Source organism: Periplaneta americana, unplaced genomic scaffold, assembly GCF_040183065.1.
Source record: "Periplaneta americana isolate PAMFEO1 unplaced genomic scaffold, P.americana_PAMFEO1_priV1 scaffold_28, whole genome shotgun sequence".
NCBI lineage: Eukaryota > Metazoa > Arthropoda > Insecta > Blattodea > Blattidae > Periplaneta > Periplaneta americana.
Window position 1 is genome coordinate 902,024 of NW_027185509.1, and position 15,947 is coordinate 917,970.

A 15,947-nucleotide genomic window follows, 5' to 3' on the forward strand; every position below is an offset into this window, starting at 1 on the left:
ATTGGCGACTTTTTGTGGATAGTTCCAGCAGAAGCTTAAAATGTGATTTACTGCACAATGGAAATTACTATGTATCTATTCCAATAGGTTACTCAACCAAACTTAAAGAGGAAAATGAAAATATAACAATGTTCTTGCAGAAGCTTCGATACCATGAGCACCAGTGGTCTACATGTGTCGATTTAAAGATGGTGAACTTCTTACTTGCGCAGCAAAGTGGATACACTAAGTATCCTTGTTTCATCTGCTTGTGGGATAGCAAGGAAAAAGAATTCTATCTTCGTAGTGTATCCAGCTATTTGCTGACAACACACGTGTTCCACTATGGATTTCCTCTTCTTACAAATGATGGGTAAAAAGCACGATGCTGGTTGTATATTTCAACAGCCACATTCCAAAGATGAGGTGTATTCAGTATGTATTGGAGAGAATTGTCCAAGGTTACAGGGATTGCAGATTTTAGATTAGTTCTATGGATGTTTGTGACAGGGCAGTTTAAGAGGATATGTTCCAAATCTTCTTTGCACCAGCAACAATTACTGGAGTCAACAAGATTAAAGCGGTGAAGATACTTCTGAGTGATAATATAGCCGTCCTGGCTCTTGCTAAGAAAGTTTGTATGTGTCTGGGAATGTTGCGGAACATTTGTAAATCATTAGGTCTCTATGGAAAAAGAAGACCACTGCAAAAAAGTAGTATGGACTTCAAGGGAAAATATGACTGTAGGTGCATCAAACATCATTAAAGAACCGCTGGTTCACAGGGAAAAAATCATTCTTCCCCATTCAATATAAAGCTGGAAGTTATGAAGCAATTTGTTAGAGCTGTGGACAAAGGTGGTGCTTGTTTCAAATACTTTTTCAGATTCTTTTCTAGATTGAGTATGGAAAAACTAAAAACTGGGATCTTCAATGGCCTTCAAATTTTCCAACTCATCAAGGATCAAAATTTCATAAATTCCATCATTGATACTGAAGCATCTGCCTGGAACAAATTTGTCTTGGTTGTTAAAAACTTTCTTGGTAACCATAAAACTGACAATATGAAGAACTGGTACAAAACATACTTTCAAACTTAAAAAATTTGGGTGCTACTATGAGCATAAAAGTTCACTTTCTTCATAGTCACTTAGACTGGTTTCCAGATAATCTTTGTGCTTTTAGTGAGTAACAAGGGGAGAGGTTCCACAAGACATAAAGGTGATGGAAGAAAGATACTAAGGAAGGTGGGATGCACATGATGGCTGACTACTGCTGGAGTCTTCACTCTGATTGCCCTGATGAGCCACACAGAAACAAATCAAATAGAGGCGATTTGTTACGTGTTGATTGGGATTATTTTCATTGTACTGAACTGACTGATGTTTGGCATTTCATATACTTAGTTTAAAGCAATGTGATTAATTCTTCATGTGATTTGTGAATAGGTCAGGCTATACCTTAGTGTATATATTTCTTGCATTATTAATGTATTTCAGTGACATATTAAATATCTCAAATACTAGAGCCAATCTGGCAAAACTGATGTCATATTCGGAATCAGTGCAACAAATTACCTTTCAGATGATTGGCAACAAAATGTGTGTTGACCAGTGTAATAATTTAATTACAAGTTATCAAAAATTATTTAGGCCTTGCTTTCTGCTTTTGTAAATGTTGAACACATTTTCAGAAACTCTCTACATACAAGGTGGGGCAGAAATAGCTCCCCATTTTCAACTGCATATAAAATGGAAAATATTGAAGTCAAATATCAAATAGTAATATCAATTTATTCCTTATGCTATGCCATTTTATCCTTTAGTTCAGTTCCGCAATTAAATAATCGCAGCCTTAGGAGAATCTTGCCACACAATCTTAACTTTCATCCATACAAAATGGTAATGGTCCACCAACTTAAAGATTGTGATATGAAAAATCGTCTGAGATTTGCTGAACAGTTTCTTGAAATCCTGTCCAAAATATTGTTCTATTAATGTCAGATGAAGTACATTTTTGTTTGTCCGGAAGTGTAAACAAACAGAACTTCCGCTACTGGGCATAGGAAAATCCGAAAGAGATCAACATGTGACCGATTCACAGTGAACGCATCACTGTCTGGTGCGGTGTCGCACAGTTTGGGATTATTGGCCCAAACTTCTTTGAAAGTAAAAAATGGAAGTGGTGGCAATGAATAATGCTTGATATGTTGAGATGATACAGAATTTTCTTTCTCCAGAACTTCAACGTCATGGAATTCAGGCGCCAATGATATGGTATAAGCAGGATGGGGAAATACCACATACAGCTAGACCATCCATGGCGGTGGTGCGTGGCTTGTTTCCTGGTCATGTTATGTCGAGAGGTGGTGATGTTCTGTGGACTCCCCGCTCTCCAGACCTGTCTGTATGTGATCACTTTATTTGGGTTATCTCAAAGTATTTTCTCACAAGCCACACAACATTCAGGAACTGAAGGATGTCATCTGAAGGGAAACTGCAGCTGTGCCTCTAAATATGGTGGAACATGCATGTGGAAACTTGCAGAGACGCTTGGAAGAGTGTGTACAAAATCAAGGACGTCATCTCCATGGTGTGATATTCAAAACATAAGTACAGTGACACAATGACATTACACAACAAGTATTACTACAACACTTTTACATATATATCACTAAACTTCTTGAAGTTACGAAACTTCCAAAATGGGGAAATATTTCTGCCCCACCTTGCATAATTTATGGAATATAACATTTGCTTATAATTTGTCTTTACTACTTCAGTACTGTATGCAGTTTTCTTAGTTAGACATTCATACAGAAAATATGATAATATAAAAATGATAAATGTGTAAAATGAAGATCTATGAACAGAGAACAGATAATTACTTAGCTTAATGTTTGTTTTAATAGTGTTTAAGCACTGTTAGCAGGAAGATTCTTCTTCTTCTTCTTCTTCTTCTTCTTCTTCTTCTTCTTCTTCTTCCGGTTTCATGACTGCTGATGCAATCTTCCAGAAACCAAACACCAATCCTCCCTAGCCATCCATTGCTCTGGTGTCAAATTCCTTGAAGTAATGGCAGTCTGTACCCCTTCTATCCACGTCTTTGCTGGACGACCTCTTTTCCTTCTTTCTATCGGTATCCATTCCATAATTCGTCGTGGTAGTCGTTCCTCAGTCATTCTCTTCACATGTCCATACCATTGTAGTATTTTCTTCTCTATAACGTCAATAATGTCTGGTTCTTCCTCTACTTTCATAATTCCTTTTATCTGTCTATATTTTACTCTTTCTTTTCTTGATTTCCCTGCTGATCTTTTAAAAACATCCATTTCTGTAGCCAAAATTTTATTTTGTCCCCTTATAGAAATTTGCCATACTTTTGCGCCATAGGTAAGAATACTTTGAATTACTGTTTTATAAATTTGCAGTTCCCTGTTTCTTGTTATATGTTTGTTCCACCAAAGAGAATTTAGAGCATTAATTACTTTCTTTGTTTCTGAAATTCTATGTTCAATTTCTGTATTACTTTTCCCAAACTGATCTATTTTCGTCCCTAAATATATACATTCCGTACTTGGATGTATAATTTCCACATTGTCTAGTTGCAATGGTTCTATTTCCTCGCCAATACATAAATATTTAGTTTTCTTTATATTTATTGTCAATCCCCAATGTTCGTATTCCTCTTTTAATTTTCTTGTCATGTATTCTATGTCGTCATGAATACAGTAAGTTTACTGTGTAGTAATCCATTATCAGCATAATTTTCCTGTGAATCAGTTATTTTCCATTAGGGGACATGCATTCATTATGAAATATACTTTAAATGAAAAGAGATAATGGCCCTCTGAACAATAGTAAGAAATCAAACTGAAGGAAAGAAACTAATAAAAACGTAAAATGTAAAAAAAATTAAGGTAATTTCCTAGAAGACGGGCAAAATCCAACATGGCTGACGAAAACTACCAAAAACGTTCTGCCAACTATGAAGTCCAAATGTCACCAAACATCGCAAAATCAAAGATGAAAAATCAAATATATATTCATATTTTTAAAGAAGAACAAGCCCTCCAAAAAAATGAAAATATATTTAATTTTTCGCCTTTGATTTTTTTGGCGTTTGGTGGCATTCGAACTTCATAGTTGGTAGTACTTTTCTGGCAGTTTTCGTCCGCACTTTACCCCCAAAAATCACTAAAACACAAAACAAAACATAATAATTTATCATCTTATCAAATAAAATTCAATTCTCATCGACGTCTTCAACGACAACCTCTTCACTTCCAGTATAAATGACACAGGCTTTAAGGCAATCTAAACTTAAACCATGCAGGCAACAAAGAACTAAACCAACACTTTGTCGTACAGTCAACGTTGCATAAATAAACCACGTGTTTACACTAAATGAAATTCTCTTCGAACACTTATTACATCGTAACATCTACAGAAAATTCAGGAAATAATTCCTTTAAACCACAGAAAAACAGTTTTCTTTTCAACATTCAACACAATCCTTCTTCACCAGCGAAAGAACTAAATCAAAATCGACACAAAATTTAATAGATAAATTTCAGAACACGGTTTCCTTCCTTTCCCTCTTACTTTAAAATTCCAACCTTGTGCACACAAAATAAATTATTGGCACTGAAAAGTGGCTTTTCGTAAGCATGATGATGCGCATTCTACAAATGCAGACAAATCTACAATGTAACATCAATCACGTCAAACAACCAAGAACAACAGGACATCATTATCCATGAAAAATTAATGAAAATTCTAGAATAAATGATAACTATAACCAATCAAATCGAAAGAAAATCACAAAACTCATAAAACGAGAAACTTTCAATAGCTTTAGCCATCAGACACAACATAACACCACTCACGTCAAACAACCAAGAATAACTAATAACGTCATTATCCATTCAAAATTAACGAAAATTCTAGAACAAATGACAACTATAACCAATAAAATTAAAAGAAAATCACGGCAACACCTAGTACAAAAACCTAGAACTAACATGTAAAAGTGACTAAAAGATCACTAACATTTAACTCTGAAATAAAGAAGTTGGTAATACTTACTATATTCAACCAAGTGCCCGTCTTCTATGAAATTACCAAAATTAATACACAGGATAAGTATGGAAAATGTTTATTAAAACAAATGTATCTTGCAATGTTACATTGGAAAAAGTAATGATACACTAGAAAAACTTTTCTCAATTTTTTTTCTTGCAAAATTTAAAACAAATTTATCCAAATCCATCTCCTTATTGATGTCTCTATAACTTAATTGTTTCGTCAACTGTCCGAAGACAGATTGGAACCTCTTAAGTGACACCAATAAGGCATCACTCATGAGGGAACTAAGGCAGGGGATAAGTGGGTGACCAGTTCCTTTCCCCCTCACCGACCAGTAACATATTCCACTAATCAGACTTCAGATGCATACAAACAATTGTTCTTCCTCTGACACATATCATCAAGTGAGATGCACTACCTGATAATAGCTGTACTTACATACGAGCCAGAACTTCAATCAGTAGACTATAACTTAATATTAAATACTTTTGGAGCACTGTACGACTCCTTTTCCTTGATTGTGGTATGGTTAATTCCATTTTAAGATTTTTTGGAGTGGGGGGGGGGGGAGGGTCAGCCTCTAACAAGCTTGTGAGTATGGAGTCATTTCTTATTTGCTGTCACTGCCTATGAACACCATTAACTAGTCCGAGAGCTCCTTCAGTATCAACCCTGCATTAACCCATTTATGCCAGATTATTTCTTTTTAATTTTTGTTTCACATATCATATTAAGTGAGTCAGAAGGACGTTGTAAGCATGAGGAACTATGAAAATACTGAATTTGTTACATCGGTAAAAATTTATGGGATGGGTCGATAACGACCTACGTACTAGGCACTTCCTCGAGAATTTGTTCATTATGATGTTTTGATGATTTCTTGTTTTATTTATGCTTTTGCGTAATATGCAACGTGTTAAATTTAAAAGTGATGTATAAATAAATCATTACCATATTAAAAACGCATACGATTTTTTTTAAATATTTATTGAATAATTTCCAGAGAGCTACATTCACATTCACAATCTCAAAGGAAACCTTGTACTGGAAGAAATAAATAATTATGTATATGCAGACAACATAATATACTGGCACAGATACGTAGACGACATACTCATACTATACAAAGGAAACAAACGATAAATACACAAACTACACCAATACATAAACAAAATACACCCAAAACTTCAATACACACTGGAACTTGAAAACAATAACTCCATAAATTTCCTAGACATCACTATAACAAAAGATGACAACAAACACACCTTCAAAATATACAGAAAACCAACCACCACCACCACACACATACACAACACATCTAATCACCTCACACAACACAAACATGCTGCATTCAGGACAATGGTACACAGACTACTCAACATACCCATGAGCCAACAACACTACAATGAAGAAGTGAACACAATCAAATACACAGTATAAGAAAATGGTTACAATCCAAACATAATAGACAACATCATAAGGAAGACAAAACAAAAACTTAACAAACACAAGAACACAAGAAATACATCACACTAACATACGAAAACAAAAGCACACATAAGATCGCACCTTCATTCAGAAAGCAGAAATACAACATAGCATACAGAACAGAAAACACGCTACAAAGACATCTCAACACACAGACAACACAAACAAATAAATACAACCACACAGCATACACAAACTCACATGTACTAGTTGCAACAAGTTCTACATTGGACAGACAGGTAGATCATTCCAAACACGCTACAAAGAACACATTAATGCAATAACAAGAGGACATAATACATCTACATATGCTGAACACATAACTAATACTAACCATACATACAATAACATAAATACAGACATGGAAATCCTACACATACAACCCAAAAACCAAAAACTCAACACACTAGAACAATATGAAATATACAGACACACTAAAACACACCTTAATCAAATTCTCAACACTCAGATCAATTTCAGAACACACACACTATTTGACTCCACTTTTCAACATGCAAACGCACCCCTACAACAGGCAGCGATGTCGAGATGACGCCAGGATCTAGTACGCTCTGATGATGGTGTGAAGGATACACCGAAACAGCTGTAAGCCACACGTGCTTATATAATTTAACACTAGTAAGTTTGCCATTTAATCAATCATTTATAATTGTTTTTCCTCTGACACATCCTGTCAAGTGAGACATACTGCCTGATAATACAGATGTACATATCGGCCAGAACCTCAATCAGAATTACGCATCCATAATATCAGTTAGAATGGCAACACTTACAACCAGTCCCCCTCCTCCCCCCAACACTGTTAGCAATATTCCAACAAACTGAGAAACTTCTACGATGTTACATCTTGCATCATGTTGGAGTACATCATGCGTGACGTCAACAATTCGGTTATAAATAGGTAGCACTCGTGCTAATTACGGTACCTATTTTTGTTCTTTCACTGACGGAAACATACTTGAATGCAATGAAAACAAGATGCCGCTATTTCTTTAATTTGTGCTGAAAATTGTCGACTGAGGCATTCTCAACAAAGAATGCATGCACCTTGGATGGATGATCTGAAACCAACTGATGGAGAAATCATTGCAATAAGTGAAAGTCTCAGGAATCTTCTCTGCCACATCAATAAATTTAAGAATGCAGTTATATTGTCAGACTCCAAAGCAGCTATTCTACCAATAGTCTCTAGACACACACCTTCATCTCAAACAGCAGAAATAACTAAAATGCTCTCTCAATTAATATCACTCAATAAAAGAATTGTTTTCCAATGGATACCATCCCATTGTGGAATCCTGGGAAACGAGAATGCGGATGCTTTAGCAAAGAAGGGCAGCACTGCTTCTTACAGACCTGTTACTAAATCTACGTATTACTCTGTGAAGAGATTTATTAAATCTACATACTTAGACTTCAACAAACAAAATTTGATAACACAATCTCAAGGGAAAAAAATGGAACTATCTGCATCAAAATCCACAGTTAATTCCCGATTTACCACGCAAATCGTCTGTAGCTGCATTTAGATTGGCAACAGGCCATGATTGTTTGGCCAAACACCTGCATAGAATTGGAATATATCAGTCCCGTAACTGCCCATTGTGCAACTCAAACCAAGAAATGGATTCGGAACACCTCAAAATCTGTGCTTCAGTGGCTGGCCATGACAATATTGGAGTGCAAGTCAAACGCCTGCATTAGAAAACAACAACAACAACAACAACATAGGCACACCTCGTATTAATTTATCGTAAATTTTAACAGCGAAAAACAGTTTTTTTTCTTCTTGTATAGAGAATATGAACGCATTTACGCACATCTGCAGTCAGTGATTCTCCAGAAATGCAACACACAGGAAAGCACAATTTTCTTTTGCTTCACTGGTTTCTGTGAGATGTATATAGTGATAAACATATGATTTTAGTTTGCAGCCATAAATACTTCCAAGATAAAAATTATTTGATACTTACCTGTATATTCTAAAGTACTTAAAACTTTCCTAGTTGAAACGTTAAAAGTGTTATGAATTCAAAGAGGTAATGTACCTTATGACAGACAGGCTCCGTTTCAACTCCAGTGTGGTGACTTTCGAACTACTGCTGTTGCAGCTGGTCTTGAGTGCGTTCATTATAAGGTACATTGTTGTTTAGTCAACTGTCTGAAGGCAGATCTGAACCTCACAAGTGATACCAAGAAGGCACCACTTATGAGGCAACCAGGAGAGGAGATAATGGGATAGAGTGGCCAGTTCCTTTCCCCCCTATATTGCATACATCGCCGACTAGCTACATGTATGTAAATAAAGTTTCCCTAAAATAGGGGTTGCCCTGAAGGACAAAGTATACCAAATATACAAGTATTAGTAAATACATACAATTTTATGAAAATGTTTTCGTGAGAAATATAATTATTATTATTGTGTTATTGTCGGACAGATTAATTAAAGACGATCCTGCAATGATAAATGTTTATGACTGGGAACACGGGATGAAGTAGAAAAGGATGTAATAGCAGCAGGTGTTAGAGGATGGAAAACAAAGGTGTTAGATCGAAGGACATGGAGAAGCATCATTGGGGCGGTCAAGGCTGGAACCCGGCTGTAGAACTAAAGAAGAAGAAGAATTATTGTGTTATTAATTTACTTTATATATGTGATTTCTCAGAAGATAGACTGAATATTTTAGAGCTGTCAAAGATACAGTCTTGGCCAAAGAGAATTCAAGATTAAATTCTTTGCAGAAATTAATAAATTGTTTTGTAATCGTGCCTCTAGCACCACTAACAACCCAATAATTTCAATAGTTTATAACTTATACATATGTAAATAATAAGAAACAGCTGGACCATAAATTTGATTCTTCTCATTGTTGATATCTTCCAGTTGAGTTGTATTTAATTCAAAGCAGGTAGTAGGATCTATTATATAGCCTGTTGTGTTGTTAAAGGCTAATTTATCAACACGCTGACAGCTTCCTGTTTCTGATAGACCATGGATTTCTTCATAAGTGGTATATATCCCTTGTTGCGAAGAGCTTGAGCAATTGCGGACCTGATTTTGTGATGCCTGGCATTGCGTAATGTCTCACCATGGGAGCAAGATCCAAGAACGTGGGCGAGAGTTTCTATCTCGCTGCAGTGGCGACAACAGTTACTGTCCATGGATCTTCCCAGAATAGCATGTACAGCCGCAACATTACCGGAAAGCGTGCTCCATTTCTGAAATTCTAGATCTCTTAGCAAGCCATCACATTCCTTGAATCAAGAAATCCGTCTCGGGAGTTAGTGAGACTGTCATCGTATGTTAAATTTAGTCTGGTTAAGCACTGTTTGCTTTCATCTATTGGGCTTCTGGTATTTAGAATATAGGGATTATTTGATTTGTATAATGTTTTCAAAGCATTAATTTGCTGCAGAATTGTTTCCCATTCAGATCTAAAAAGTCCCAAGCCTTTAAATTTTCTGGGACTGTAAACCACATTGTCAGGAACAGGGAGTTGCAAAATTTCCTTTAAAGTGCATTTTATCATTTTGTCAGAGTCTTCTAGAAATTTTTGGGGAATCTGACGAAGGGGAATAGTTTGAATAGGATAGATGAGTGTAGGGCAAATCGAAGCATTTAAGATCTATAGAGAACTTCTGATAGGCTTGGAGAAGGGATGAAGCTGCGAGTAATTCCAAATTTTGACGTAATGTTTGCATAGCTGTTAGTGGATTAAATGCAATCTCATTTTCATAATTTACACCTAAATATTGGATTATCTAACCGGTGGATATCATTTTTGCGTCACCCTTGTCTGTACTGAAGTATCCACCTTGGAGTTCACCTTTAACAATATTAATGCACATACATTTAGACATATTTACTTCTAAGCCAATCTCTTTGAAATTTTGAATAGCCATTCTTGATAATTCCAATACAGATGGTTTGTTTTTCCCTATGATGACGGTGTCATCCTCAAACCCTAAGACAGTTAAAGGTTTGGAAGCTGGAACAAGAGGAATCCATATTCATTTGCCACCGTTTCCTCTGAAATTCCTCGAGTACGTAGTTGATTGATAAGTTGTATAAAGCAGGTGATAGAGGGGAACCTTGTAACACGCCTCTTTTAAAACTTATAGACTTTGAACGCAGATGATTGATCTCGAATACAGTTTCATTTCCTTGTTGTAATGATAAGATGAGTTCTGTAAGCTTAGAGGGAGTGGAAGAATTTTCAAGAGTTTTTCGTAGATGTAGGTGTCAGACTTCAGATGCATGCAGACAATTGTTCTTCCTCTGACACATTCGTCAAGTGAGATGTATTTCCTGATAATAGATGTACATATCAGCCAGAACCTCAATCAGAGGAATAAGGTACATTACCGGTACCTCTTTAAATTCATAATCATAACACTTTTAACATTTCAACTAAGAAAATTTTAAGTTTTAAACAAGCGTTAACATGAACATAATAAACAATGTAACTAAAGTACTGTTGTATCTCCCCCCCCCACACTTGTTACAAATATGTCTACTACAAGTTATAGGAGGGATGTAACTGTTGCATGGAACAAGTCTGTATGGAGGGATGTGGAAATGCAGATGCGGTTACCAAAAAGAACAGCAATTTGGGTCCCTTACTTACTTATTTACATATGGCTTTTAAGGAACCCGGAGGTTCATTGCCGCCCTCACATAAGCCCGCCATTGGTCCCTATCCTGAGCAAGATTAATCCAGTCTCTATCATCATATCCCACCTCCCTCAAATCCAATTTAATATTATCCTCCCATCTCCGTCTCGGCCTCCCCAAAGGTCTTTTTCCCTCCGGCCTCCCAACTAACACTCTATATGCATTTCTGGATTCGCCCATACGTGCTACATGCCTTGCCCATCTCAAAAGTCTGGATTTAGTGTTCCTAATTATGTCAGGTGAAGAATACAATGCGTGCAGTTCTGTATTGTGTAACTTTCTTCATTCTCCTGTAACTTCATTCCTCTTAGCCTCAAATATTTTGCTAAGAACCTTATTCTCAAACACCCATAATCTCTGTTCCTCTCTCAAAATGAGAGTCCAAGTTTCACAACCATACAGAACAACCAGTAATTGTTTGAGTCCCTACTTTCATAAACTTTGGGATTATTTGATTCAGGGGCTTTCGTTATTTGTTGAGGGTCAGTCGACAAGTAAAGAAATAACTTGCCTTCACTGCACTGAGATACACTGCCCTGAACCAAAGAAAACAAATCAACAGAATACGAGGAAGAGGAATTTGGTGCTGGTTTATCCCCTCTGGTGTACGGACCTGTGTTCCAAAGGATTAAGTAGATTATTGAATGTGTCCAACATCTTTTTCCCATGCAGCTGTTTCCACATTAACTTATTCCCCTCCTGTAGCTCGTAGTGGACTGCTACAGTACATCTCGTGCATGTGAAGTTCATACAACGTGTTAATCCCCTCCAAACCAGTGCATGTGAATCACATGGCGAGACTGCTGTTGCTGATACAGGACTCATATCCTATATGTATAGGATTGCCGTACTAGGTAAACCAACCATTTCTCTAATTCATCTGAACCTCTCGCATGTTATGTTGGTAGTCCTTAACAATCTGGCAAGAGGGAGGCTACAACAGTGCACTAGAAGATAATTATTTACATACGTATGGTACGTTTCCATGCTAGACTGAGCCTGTACATTATTTTTTAAAGTTCAGTATTTCTTTCTGGAGACTAATAATAATAAACCCTGGTTACTTATATTTTACAGTAGAAATTAGTTCAACAACTCAGTTCACTGTGTATGTGTTTATTTTATGAACAAATGTGAAGTGTGCGCATGCTGAACTTCAAATGATCAATGTTGACAGTCCTTGAATTGTTCCCTCTCCTCATCAATCAGCTGATCTGGCGCCATCTTATCTACAGCAGCAGTTTTCTTCCTCATTTTAGGACTTCATTCTAAAAGCAGGTGAAGTAGATAATGAGTTTTAATTATGTTAATGGTACTGTAACAGTTGTGTGTGTCACACCTGTCTCAAAAATTACTCTGAAGTTTATTTTATTTATTAACAACAAACTATAAAAGAAATAAACGTTTACAGAAGTAAGGTTGAGTTACTAATCAATACAATCTGAATATTACTTTCGCTTGATTCAGAATTAAGACATAATAAAGCACTGGTTAATGTCTGTCACACCCGTCCTACAGAGTATGACTGAGGTTATCAAACTACATTCACTATTACTTATAGAAAAGTGAATTAAATTAAATAAAGTTGAATTTTATAAGAGACTTCTGTGGTTGTATGTGTTCATGTCATATAGACTCATTCTCACAAATAAGAATAGTTTAAAAATATAGCCTATATATGTTCTTGCTCCAAAACATAATACATTTAAAATGTTTTTCTTCTTCTTCTAATTATTCGTAGATGAATACAGAAAAGAGAGTAAAGTGGAGAACATCAAAACAAAATTGGAGAAAGGAACTGAATGAAAATTGTAAAGCCAACAAAGTTTACTTGCTGAAGGAAAGGGAGAGAGATAGGAAGAGGCAGCAAATGCAAAGAAATGTTTACCTGCAGACAGGAACAAACTGAAGGCAGAAGAGAGCAGCAGCACAGGCTGAGCTTGGTTCTTACAAGTGTGTGCAGTCACTTGGATTGTAAGGCAGTTGAAAGAGTGAAGAAGGTGTTTCCTACAAGCCCGAGTAAAAAACAATAGGCTGTTATTAAACTTCTGGAAGCAAATCCAGATGTTCCAAATACAATGTTCAAGAAAAATAAGAAATCTTGGAACGACGTTCTACTTAGCAGCTGAAGAGGATGGTGAAGTTAAAATTATGCGTTTGAGAGTGTGTGACGAGAAAACACTCAGATTTTAGAATGGATGAAAATGATGTGTCTTATGTTTCATATGAACAACTGATCAGCATTCTTCCACAACCAACTATAAAGGTTGCAGGAAACAGCCCCTATCATGTATTTTCTAGAAGTATTTGTGTTTTAGAACTAAGTACTGTACTACTTCAGTTGATTTCTATGTTTGTTTGTCGTAATATTGTTAACATATTTTATTAAAATTATTAGAATTTAATTTAGTGCTTCCTAAAATCATATGGATCATTTTTAGTTTTAAATTTTCATTAATTTTATATACAAAACATAGGCCAAATATAACTTCACAGTGTCACACCCGTCCACCTGGAAAGTGTCACACCTGTTCTGTGCTTAATTATTTTTAAAATGCTATAATCTGGGTATAAATGTGCAATCATTACAGAAAACATTTATAACATTAAATAACCGGAACTTGTATTACAAAAATTCTCAAGATATTTGTTTTATTAAGTTCACAGAGCTTTCATTAGAGGTGTTCACTGCAAGTGCATATTTTTGTCACACTCGTCCTCGGACATTTACGATGCTGCAATCTTAAGTATTGTTAGAATTCTGCGACAATAGTTATACAGCAGGTGCAAGGTTTAATGTACTGCACTGTGATCCAAGTGTGAGAAGTGTAGCATGCACTGCAAAAAATCGGGGGTCAGTAAACTGGTTAAAAAAGTTATGCAAAAGTCACACCGGTCCACATGGAATGACTGTTTTCTAGACAATATTTAGAAGACTTTGATTTGACTTGGTCAAATACGTACAAACTACTAAAATTGGGCGGAAAGCAATAATAAATAATTCTAACCTTGTCAGGGTTCTCGCTCTCCTGTCACCTAGCTATCCCACCATCTCAGCATCATCCAACCCACCCTAACATTGTCACATTCCTTAGCCTCATTCCACTTCGTTGCCCCTCATCTAACCCACTCTAACTTTGCCATAGTCCTCAGTCTCCTGTCACTTAGCTAGTCCCTCATGTAAGCCATTCTACCAGTGGCGCCAACTTTTGAAAAATTTTGGGTGGGCTAAAAATTTTGAATTATAATAAAATATCAAATTCTCCCTTACGTGAATCGTGATGTATGTCTATTCACAACAATGATATACTATACAGAATGACAGAAAAATTAGAGATCTGACAATCTTTTTGATAAGTCAATAAAAATAACCGAATACAGATAGTGACTTAATTAAACCGTGATAAAGAGTTGTGTAGCCCTGTGAATATCAAGATTGTGATTAAGTTGTAAATTTAAGTTTAAATTAACTTTCTAATTTACGATTCGACTTTGTAACATAATATAAAGCAATATATGGACTCACCACTATGCAGCACGACGAGTTGCAAATGTGCTTCTCCTCACTGCGCTTCTTCCTATAAACTCGTCCTCCAAATCCAACTTTTCAGTGCTGTCCTTGTGTAGGCCTGTATTTAAAATAGGAATGTGATTAAGTCGCTTCTGGGACATTGCTGAACGGAGAAATGTTTTTAGCCTTTTAATTAATTCAGGCACTATTTCACAAATAACATGTGACTTCAGAAATTTAACTACATCTCCAAAATTTCTTAATTCAACACACAACATTGCAGCACTATCACACGCCATATTTCTCTGCAACCGTAAGATCTCATAGTCATTTATATCGTCATCGAAAACACACCTGACAATCCTGACATCGTCTTCTTTTCCGATAACAAAGTTTTCCATTGTATTCAAAATTTCACTTTCCTGAAAACACTCTTTAAGGGATGCTGTCACACAATCTATAAGTTTAAAGTATTTACTCCTAAAATATTCCTTCGTATCACTAAATTCATGCTCTGTGTGTTGACGATAGTCCAGGCGGCGAGACACTTTCCTTTGCTTCGGGGTCCTTGGTTCTGACAGATCCAGCTCATTTGCTCTTTTTGTAGTTTTGTCCCATAATATTTAATAGTTATCACGAAAAGTGTGGAATGTTTTTATCAAATTGTGAATGAGACAATTTGCTTCATGGAAATCAAGGTTTACACTTTGTAGTTTTATATTAGTTGCATCCAGGGTGGTAAATACCTGGGTCAGTCCATATGAAATTTTAAATTTTGTAACATCAAGTTCTGGATTTTTTCAGTATTCTAGTAAATGAATGTCATAATAATAAATAATTAAATGGCCTAATATGAACTTCATATCATCAATGATTGAAATGTAATGAAGGGTGAAATATTTGGGGAGTTGATATGTAGACTATTGTTAAAAATATTATTAAAAGGAGATGCTTCATTGTATCAACGTAAAAATTGTGCCAATACAATGTGTGGAAAAGGGTGTATGTTTTAAAATTCAGCTGAGTATTCAGGATATGTTGTGGGTGGTTTGCATCACTGTTCGAAGTCTAGTGAGTTCCAGCACTATCTTGTGGTTTCTTGCTGTGGTGGGGTGTGTTCATGATTGTGTGCAAAAGAGTGTATGTTTTAAAATTCAGTTGAGTATTCAAGGTATGTTGTGAGT

At 35.9% G+C, this 15,947-nt stretch overlaps 1 long non-coding RNA gene across 6 annotated transcripts in view; it reads right to left on the reverse strand.

Moving 5' to 3' along the window:
* Positions 1-6,065: 6,065 nt before the first annotated feature.
* LOC138693965 (uncharacterized) overlaps positions 6,066-15,947 on the reverse strand; it is a 49,722-nt gene continuing 39,840 nt past the window's right edge. For 4 of the 6 annotated variants that reach the window (XR_011330648.1, XR_011330644.1, XR_011330647.1 and 1 more), the window contains 2 exons: positions 14,779-14,881; positions 6,066-12,520 (listed from right to left, as the gene is read on the reverse strand). This is a non-coding gene — a long non-coding RNA (uncharacterized lncRNA). Of the gene's footprint in view, positions 12,521-13,140; positions 13,260-14,778; positions 14,882-15,947 lie in introns of all 6 variants that reach the window. The other 2 variants (XR_011330645.1, XR_011330649.1) reach the window with 1 other exon arrangement.